This window comes from Coturnix japonica, unplaced genomic scaffold (assembly GCF_054131305.1).
Source record: "Coturnix japonica strain WE unplaced genomic scaffold, WE-NBRP24 Scf065, whole genome shotgun sequence".
Classification (NCBI taxonomy): domain Eukaryota; kingdom Metazoa; phylum Chordata; class Aves; order Galliformes; family Phasianidae; genus Coturnix; species Coturnix japonica.
In genome coordinates this window covers 239,829-246,432 of record NW_028188968.1, presented here as the reverse complement: position 1 = coordinate 246,432, position 6,604 = coordinate 239,829, and positions in this window count along the sequence as shown.

The window sequence follows — 6,604 nt, the reverse complement described above, 5'->3', positions numbered from 1 at the left end:
ATTGAGCTTGTTTTCCAACTTCTTGTTAACATATCATTTTAAAACAGCGCACACAACTGAGTTGGGTCTGTTGAGACAGCGCAGTCAGAGCTGCTAAAATCAAAGTCTGGATTATGCATGCATTTGTTCTGCAGTTCCAAGAACATGCATGTATAATACAAATTCAACAACGTTCTACAGAATGCCTGTATTTAGGAGCTCGAGAGCCAGCTGATGGACACTGGGATGACTGAGATCCTGTCAATACATTTAACTCCATCCTATCATACAGTCAAATTTCATTCATTTTTTCAGGAACTGTCTCTTATCATTGTAGTCCTGTCACCACTGCTGGATGTGAGCCCAACCACACAAAAGCAGCTGCTGGTTTTCACTGCAGATACTGCAGTAAGGAGAAACAGCCTCCAGACTGGACCAGCTGAGCGTGGCCCTACCAGGATTTGCTCCAAAGGTCTTATTACCAGTAGTGCTTCCCGATGAAATACATGGGGGTCCTCCTTTGATTTCAACCCCAACCCACCCCACCATGCCCCCTGATAACATCCATCAGGGCCACATCTCGACAGCTCCTGAACACCTCCAGGGATCCCACCACCTACCTGGGCAGCCTGTGCCAGTTAATTCTATGGGCAGACCTGCCAGTATGAAATATTATGCTAACATGACAAAGAGAGAGAAGAAAAGCAAAATTAAGACTAGCTGACAAGCCTTGGCAGGAAGTTCTGCTCTCCATCAATTTAGTCCCTGTGACTCTTCACAGGTGTTTTCTACATTTGGGATCACTGCTACAAAAAGAGATGTTGACATCATCTCTTGTGGCCACCCTGACAGAAGAGCAGGAAGGCTGGGATGCTCTTTTTCCTGTCTTTCCCTTGATTTCCTCTATATCTTAGGGACGAATCACAGGACAGAACACAGAAATCAAATGGCTCTACAAAGCAGATTGGCCAGTTCAAGTCAAAACAGCCACTGAAAACACCCCAGATGCTGTCTGACAACAGCTGGACTGTCGGGGAGTCAGGTGAATGCAGTCTGCTGGCCCTGGGCAGGAAGAGGACAGCCCAGACTGTCACATACCTTTCACTGAAAGCTGATAGAGCATTTTATCCCCCTCACAGATGCACTGATAACTTGCAGCATCATCCATTGAGTCGTTGTGAATTTTCAGGGTGTGTTTCTTCCCCACAATTTGCAGTTCATAATTTTCACTGGCCTTGAGCTCCTTCCCATCCTTCATCCACTCCACAGTAGCGCCTGTGTCTGAAAGCTCAGCCTGCAGTTTGGCTTCCTCACGCAGCCAAGCGCAGATCTTTTCTACATCTTTGCTCTTCTTGGTAAATCTCACTGCAGCACCTGTCAGGAGCAAAGGCCTCGTTATTTCAATTTATATCAGGCTAACGTGGTCAATGTTTGCTGCAACATCTCTGAAAAAGTATCACCTTCTGTTCCTGCACTCATCATTGTGTCAGTGCTGAGCAATTCACGATATTTCATTTGGTCTTCTTGCTGGATTTACTAAGTAAAAATCAACCAAACATCTCCTTCTACTGATTAATAATGCTCTAAACATGCTTCTGCAGAGGTTTCCACCCAATGACAAACAGGTCCTCCCATCATGAATGTTTATTTGTTCTACTTTGTCATGCAAAGCTGATTGATAGAGATATTATTGGAATGATTGCTCCCCTACTTCTAAACTATTCCAGTGCAATCAGAAAGGCTGTCTGAACCTGCAGCTGAAAGTACTGCTCTATGGTCATGCAGTGGTAAACCTGGTGACTGAATGCACTGGCCAATAGCTGTGAACTGCAGACATTCATCAGCTGGCATGCTTGCACGTTGTTGTAAGGTCAATAGTAAACATGGCATCCCCTCCAGGTACAGCTTCACCAGTTGTTAGGGGGGATTTCACAGCCAGGACTGGGTCTGAGGAAGAACATGTATGTCTTAATGCTCTTTAGATGCAAGTCTGGTATCTCATTTAGAGATGGAAGATTAAATCATAGGTACATTTCTACTTCTCCCTTTGCATAAGTGCTAGAAGAAGCACTTCTGTGCTTAAGATCTGTTACAGAAAGTTCTGCCTCTTGCACATGTGAGATATCAAAAGATAAGGATATTCATGTCTCTGTCACAGAAACAACTCGTATCACTTTAGTGGTAGCTGGAGGTTGATAGGAGATAGGAGAACTAGGAATAAAGGAAAGCCTTTGGTGTGTTAATGCACTGCTAACCTTAAAGTCAAAGGAAGCATCTTTAGGGAACCAACACAGCTGCTCAGCACACACTGACCCATTTCCATTGGGGTTTTTGTGCTTACCAAGGTGCACGCTCCCTGGGAATTCCAGAGACGGGCTCTGTCCATGCGCATTGACTGCAGACACTCGGAACTGATCATCAGCCTCTTCAGACAGATTGCTCACCGTGAACTCTGGGACGGGGACATGAGACTCGTGGCACCTCACCCAGGTGAAGCCAGTTAGTTTCTTGCATTCCACAATGTAGCCATCGACTGGAATGGGGCGGTGCATCTTCAGAGGGGACCATGCCAGCGTCACTGAGGTTTCTGTTTTATTTTTCACCACGGGGTCAGTTGGGGGCTGGGTGGGAGGTTTTCTGGGAGCTGAACAGAAATAAATTTCAGAAATATTAGCATAAGGTCATGTAGGCTGGAAAAGACCTTCAAAAGACCTTCAAGATAAGCAGACTCAACTTTCAGCATGACCTACTGAGTCCCACCATTAACTACTGTGGTACCTGAGGACATACATGACAAGCTTATTCCTGCAGGTATTTACATAATGAATATATTCACCCTCTGGTTGCTTTGGAACATTTTAGAGGTTAAAATCCCATCAGACTTTTTCACTGTGTGCAGCCACTGATACAGGCAGGAGGCTGGGAATTACCTGATGGGCTCTAGTTACAGACTACTGACACAGTAAAGGATTGATTTCATTTAATTTTGGCCATCAGAAAGTTTGGTGTCTGGTTTCAGTCACCCATCTGGACTCCAATTATAATCATATGGAGAACAGCACATTCAGGAGAACTCATCTCAATAAACCTGAATGAAATCACAGAATCATAGGATCATGGGAGGGCTTGGGTTGGAAGAAACCTTCAAGATCATTAAGTGCTAGATGCCAAAGGTCCCACTAACACAGTATTAAGCCAAAAGCTAGATGCTGGAATCAGATCTCCTGACCTTACCATCAGAAACTGAGATGTCATATTTTGCTCAGAGGTGCCTGCTTGTAGGAGGGACAGCTTCCGAGCTTTTTCTGCTCCAGGAACCAGCTCGAGCTTCAGAATTTAAACAGCAGTCAGAAATTAAACTGAGCTTTGTCACCTCCATCAAATAGAAGGAGTGGTTGGGTGGTACAGCTTTCCAAATCGCTTAGAAACTGTCACAACAATCAGATGCCTACCTTTTCTTTTTTAACTTGTTAATACATAGAGCTTAATAGCATCAGAATGCCCCAAGCACTTCAGACAACAGGACAGCTGTAAACCCTTCTTTAAGGATTCCTTTGTTTAACCACTGAGTAACTGTAATTCAGTGGTGCTGGTAGGAGAAGGGAAGTCCTAATCTTCCCAGATGGTGAACAGAGTTGATGTTCACATGCAGACTGGTGCTGCAGCAGAGCCAGAAACCACTCATTTGGGAAACACAGCACCAAGAAAATAATGGGAATAGCTTCATAAAATCAGGAGCTTCACTCAAATTTCATGTCAGATCTATAATTCTTCCTATTTTCAGGAAGAAATGATTTCCCTTTTTCTTGTAGTTTTATTTTCTTTTCCTTTCCAGCAAGCAGCTTTGTAGCTTACAAATTGTTTTCTAATCACCTCCTGGTGTGGACAAATCACACAGGTCTGACTCCATGTTTTACATAGTTAGCATATTATATTTGTTCCACTATGGAACTGTACAGTCATAGAATGGCCTGGGTTGAAAAGGATCCCAAAAATCATCCAGTTCCAACCCCCTGCTATGTGCAGGGACGCCATCCACCAGACCAGGCTGCCCAGAGCCACATCCAGCCTGGCCTTGAATGCCTGCAGGGATGGGGCATCCACAGCCTCCTTGGGCAACCTGTTCCAGTGCGTCACCACCCTCTGAGTGAAAAACATCTTCCTAAGATCCAACCTGATCCACAACCCCTACACACCCTCAGAGCCCCCTAGAGCCCCTAGTCCTCCTATTGCCCACCACAGCCCCATATGCCCACTAGAGTCCCCCTCAACTCTCTTTACAGGCCCTGCACAGCTCTATATAACAGTCTTATAGAACTACCTCTAGTAGAAGCAATCTCCACACAGAGATCCTTTCCCAGCACACTGCGCCACGGGGGGAGCAAAACGGGGGGGGGGCACATACACACACAGCGCCGGGGGGGCCCGTAACCGACCCCCACCCATCCTTTAAAGGGGTGGGGGGTCCGTTTTAATGGGGGGGGGGGCGAGATCACCTTCACCCCCCACCCCCCCATCCCCACCCCATCCTTTAAAAGGGGGGTGTCCATTTTGGTGTTGGGGGGCAGTGACAATCCGCCCCCCCACCCCATCGTTTAAAGGAGGGGGGGTCCGAGACCACCCCCCCCACCCCATCTTTTAAGGGGGGGGGTCAGGGGCTCATGGGGGGCAGCACATCGTGCACAACATTGTGGGGGGGGGGGGCTTTGAAAGGGGGGGGTTACAAAAAGCATAGCTCTCAACTATAGATGGGATTGGGGGGGGCTCAATCGATGGGGGGGGGCCCTTCATGCAGGGGGGGCACAGCGTAAGTCAGCGGCTTTGAGGGGGGGTGTTGGGGCTGTTTGGCCTTTGGGGGGGTTATTGTGTGCCCCACCCCCACCACCCCCACACACAATGGGGTGTTAATGTGGGGGGGGGGGGCTTAGATTAGTTGCGTTCCCTATAGCACTGCCCCCCCCCGTCATTAACCCCCCCGCTTTATCCTTACGGCTGAGCCCCCCCCCGACAGCGCCCCATTCATCTTGATGGGGGGGGGGGTTTGTAACACGACCCCGGCGCGGCTTACGGCACATCGTCGACCCCACCCCACCCCCCATAACCCCACCCGGGGGGGGAGGGGGCGATGTGGTGAGTGGGGGGGGGGTTCCGGAGGTGGGGGTGAGCAAAGCGCAATATGGGGGGGGGGGTCCTATAACTGGAGGGCAGCGGCTGCACAAAGAGCCCGCAGGGGTCGGAGAGCAGCACTTTGGCTGGGGGGGGTCCACGGGGTCCGGGGGTAATGCTGCCCCACCCCCTCCCCCACCCCCCACTGCCGACCCCCCCCCCGCGTTGCCCCCCCGCCCCAACGTCAGCTCCTGCGGCAGCTCCTCGTCGCTCTCCTCCTCCTCTTCCTCGTCTGGGGGGTCAATATGTGGGGGGGGGGGTCCCATCGGGCAGCGGCAGCTCCGCCGGCTCCGATTGGCTGAGCCGCAGTGCGCGGGAGCGGCTGTTGTGTGCCGGTCGGTGGAGGGGAGGCTCTTCATGGAGCTGCCCCGCAGCCAACAACAGCCTGAATGAGATCCTGGAGTCCCAGACGCTGGAGGATGAGCTGGGAAAGAGCAGAGGCTCCCCACAGAAGGGCAAATCACGTCTGATAACGTGAGTGTGGAGCACAGCCAGCCCCTTCCTCACATGTGTGGGGCTTCCATGTTCCTCTGTGCCCATTGCAATGTGCCACCCCAATCCTGCTGCCCAGCCAGGAGTGGATGGGATGAGCAGGTTGGGATGCACAGAGCAGTGCTCAGACATTGCTGGGACATTTGTGCACTGCTGTTGAGCTTCCCTTTGTGCAGCAGGGGAGAGGATGGAGGTTTACAGGTGGATGGTTGTTATTTCTATGGCATTGCACAGGTGGTAGAACCATGTCCATTCCCAAACTTATTCCAGGGCATGCGGGAATTTGTGCAGTTGTAGTTCCTGAATTGTGCTATTTAAAACCCTCCTGTAAATGGGGATGTTTTGTAATGCCTGCTGGGGCTGCAGGCAGCATTGCCTTCCTCCTTAGGGGGCAGGTTTAATCACAAGCCTCCCTATTTCCTATCACAAACGTCCTACAAACCATGTCTGGGCATTGCTGTCTCGGCCTGGATCTCAGCTCCTGAGACTGTCAGATGTGAAGCAGCAGCAGCTGGGACAGGGCTGGCTCTGTGTGCCCTCTCTGGGTCTGTGGGCACAGAGTGGGGCAGAGGGATGACTGTGAGAGGGAGGAATTGCCCAGCCACAAGAAAGAGGAAATCAGCTGAAAAGGGGAGATTTGAGAAGCACTGAGGCTGTGGCTGCTTTGACAGTAAGAAGAAACCAAGCTGTCACTGTGCAGATGGGAACTCCAGTAGGAGAGCTGTGGTGGCTTTACAGATGGCAGACAGCAGCTGGAGTGTAGAGCCAAGGGTAGGGGGGGGATCTTCCTCTTAGCAATGCCATGCAAAGAATGATGCAGACTCCTGCAGGGTCGGCTTTGCTGTGTGACCCTGGGTGGAAGCAGCTGGAAGGTCTCAGCCCTTCTGCATTATCCCAGGAACTGGGGCAGTGCTCGGTCTCATCCCACCTCTGCTAATAGCAAATGCAGAATCCCTTATCTGAGTGC